Source organism: Fukomys damarensis, unplaced genomic scaffold (genome assembly GCF_012274545.1).
Source record: "Fukomys damarensis isolate Sample0158 unplaced genomic scaffold, DMR_v1.0_HiC HiC_scaffold_16, whole genome shotgun sequence".
In the NCBI taxonomy this organism is placed as follows: Eukaryota; Metazoa; Chordata; class Mammalia; order Rodentia; family Bathyergidae; genus Fukomys; species Fukomys damarensis.
Window position 1 is genome coordinate 96,665,782 of NW_022900928.1, and position 3,633 is coordinate 96,669,414.

The following is a 3,633-nucleotide window of genomic DNA, read 5'->3' on the forward strand; positions in this document are numbered from 1 at the left end:
TTTTTTTTTTTTTTTTTTTTTTTTTTTTGGTGGTACAGGGTCTCGCTATGTAACCCAGGCTGGCCTCAAAACTCCTGGTGATCCTCCTGCCTCAGGCTCCCGAGTGCTGAGGTTTCAGGTATGTGCCACCACACCCAGCTTGAAGAAATCTAATTTTTAAAGTTCTGTTTGAGTCAGACATGGAGGCACATGCCTAAGCACTCCGGAGGCTGAAGTAGGAGGATCACCAGGAGTCTGAGGCCAGTCTGGGACACAGTGACTTCAAGGCCAATCTGAACTGCATAGCAAGACCCTGTCTCAAAAAAACAGAGTTAGAGCAGGAAGTATCCATTCCCGGAGCAGACATCTGCTAGAAAGGGAAGTTCCCCGGGCTTCTAGTGTGGTTGTGTTTTAAGCAGACTGCAGGTCGGTCTGGGGATCCAGGGGGAATTGAAGGCTTTCACGTGAATTCCAGAATGGGAAGCAGTCTTTCTTTTGCACTTACAGCCCGTCAGTTCAGTACCTCCACATCTCCTTCCCTGTCTTCTACCCAGGGAATTTTTCAGCTGCTGTTACCTTAGGGAAGGTGGAACAATTTGATTTAAGAGAGGAAGACAGATGATATGGACATTGTTTGAACTACACTGAACTATCTCTGCCAGGAAACATGAATTGATGGCAGTGGTGCCAGTGAGAAAAGGAGCCAGGAGGAAGAATTTATGTTCTATACAATTTTCTACTGGTTAAAATATTTGAGCTACCACAAACAACTTGGGAAGCTGAGGCAGGAGGATTACAATTTTGAGGGCAACCTGTGCCACACAGTGAATTCCAGGCTGGCCTAAACTATACAGTGATACTCTGTCTCAAACATAATTAAGTAAATAGCAAGAAGAATTCATATTTAAAAAAATAAATTTTAATGGCTGCCATGGTACATGCCTGTAATCCCAGCTACCTGAATGACAGAGGCAGCAGGGTCCTGAGTTGGCCTGCCTGGGCAATTTAGGAGACTGTCTCAACAAAACAAAATAAAATGCTGGGGATGTAGCTAAATTGTAGTGTCACCAGCTTGCTGAAGTCCTTCCTTTTAGTAATGATAGAAATTAAAACTAAAGCACAAATTTACAAGAAAATAATTTTAGTTAGAGCCGAGCATGGGTGGTGCATGCCTATAATCTCAGCACTTGGGAGGCTGAGGCAGGAAGATCACCACAAGTTTGAGGCCTGGCTGGGGATACATATACATAGTGAGCTCAAGGCCAGCCTGAACTACACAGGGAGACCCTGCCTCAAAAAAATAAAAATAAAAAGTTCAGGCCCTGCTGAGGGTGAGGATCCACTGTGGCTTTGACCTGGTATAGTTATGGGAATGGGGCTTGGAATTTTAAGAAACTTGTGAAACTGTGGAAAGGGCATTTAATTTACAGATGAAAGGCTGCAGTCCTTTCAACAGGAGGAGATGACCCATTCATTGGTGACTCAGAAAAGGCCTTAGTACCTATGAAAAGGGACCTTATATTCACAGGTATTCATTTACAAGTCAAAGGGAGCAGCCAGGGTTCATTTACAGATAAAAAGGAGTCACCATGCTTATCGTGTAGTATTTAAAGAGTACTACTTTAGGAATGTTTGGAGGGGATTGTGTCCAAAAGCTGCAGTTTCTATTAAAATCATAATTTAAACATTCTGATTTTCCAGCCAGGTGTGCACACCTGTAACCCCAGCATTCAGGGAGGCTGAGGCAAGAAGATCGCAGCAAATTTGAGGCCAGCCTGGGCTACATAGTGAGTTCAAGTTCAGCCTGAACTATATAGTGAGACCCTGTCTCCAAACAACAAACCCACAATCCAAATGGGAAGAGGACTAACAGATGGAATGTCAGGAGAAGAGTGGGGAGGGGAAGAGGCCATAAAAAGAATTAAAATGTGTCTCATACAGGCTCCAACTCTCCAGGATTGAATTCTTTCATTAAGGGCACAAGACCAAGGAGGTTCAAAGGTCAGTTTCTCCCTAGGTCAGGACCTGGCCTCCAAGGGACACTCCCAGCTCTGTCACCTGAGTATCTAGGTTCCAGGCCTGAGCTACCATGCCCAGCTCCCTCTGTCCCTTCCCTGCCCCCTCCCTCTTTTGAGTGTGGCACTGGAAATTGAAAGGCCAGGGAGGTATCTCAGTGGTGCCACACCTGCCTGGCAAGTAAAAGGTCCTGAATAAGGAATTGAACCTACATCCCCCACCCTATTTTGTTGTTGTTGTTGTTGTTGTTTTTGAGTTTTGTTTTTTGAGACAGCGTCTCACTACATAGTTGAGACTGACTTGGAACTCACTATGTAGCCCAGACTGGCCTCGCACTCACAGTGATCCTCCTGCCTCAGCCTCCCGAGTGCGCCACCACGCCTGGTTGCTGTTTGTTTGTTTGTCTATTGATTTATTTTGAGACAAAGTCTCCCTATGTAGCCCAGGATGGCTTTGAGCTCACAGCAATTCTGCCTCAGCCTCCCAAGTGCTGGGATTACAGGTGTGCATCACCACTCCCCACTCCCCTGCCCTATTTAAGCACTGATCAGTGTGGAGAGATCTGAGCTAGCAGTAGGCTGTGGACCTCAAGAGTACCTAGCAACAGGGACTTTTTGGGCTCGGGATTCAGCCCAGTGGTTCTGCCGCCTGCCTCACAAGCACAAGGACCTGAGTTCGATTCCCAGTACCAACACCAACAAAAAACAAGGACTTCCTTCAGACAGCGATTCTGGCAGTGAAGAAAGCAAGTTGCTACAGAACAACTTGGGAAGAAGCAGAGACTGAGCGCTGGGATTCTCCTGAGTGGAGCAGCAGCAAGAACATGTTCCCAAGTGGGGAAGGGAGGTAGGCTAGTGTTCTGGGTTTAACAGAAAGTTTCACTAGTGGAAGAGAATGTTGGCTTGTCTCGGGGAAAAGGGAGCAGACAGAAAAGTTTAAGTCTTTAAAGTGGAACAGTGAGTCAGGACTGGTGGTGCATGTCTGGAATCCCAGCACTTGGGAGGCTGAGGCAGGAGGCTCACTGAGTTTGAGCCCGGCCTGGGTTAACATAGTGAGTTCAAGGTCAACCCGGACTGCGTAGCGAGACCCTGTCTCAAAACCCAACCCAAATAAATGGGAACAATGGGGCCAACTGAAGGAACATTCAGATGCTGATGCCTGTAACTGAGCCTTGCTGTTCTAGTTGTTCTAAACTGTCTTCTTATACTAGTTTTTGTTTTCTAAACTTGTTTCTCAAACCATTTGGGTTGCACAATAATTTTTAAGATGAATGGGGTAATGGGGCACTGGGGATTGAGCCCAGGACCTTAGGACTGAGCTACATCTCCAAGCCCATATTGTTTTTGGTTTTCATTTCGCTATATAGTTCAGCCTGCCTCCCAGAAGTTTTTCCGGGGTAAAGTTGGTGTGGAAGGTTGTGGGGGCTTCACACCACCATTTTGAGCCTGGTAACTAACAAGCCCTATCAGCTTATCCTCATTGTAGACTGGAGGAAACCGAGGCTCCGTATGAATCGGTGTCTAGCCTAGTTTGTTCTCGGCACGTGGGAAAGCGGCGACTGGAACCAAAATCTTCCAAACCCAGGCGCCCCAACCCGACTTGCACCACCAGCTCCTTACAGGAGGGCGAGGTCGCGGG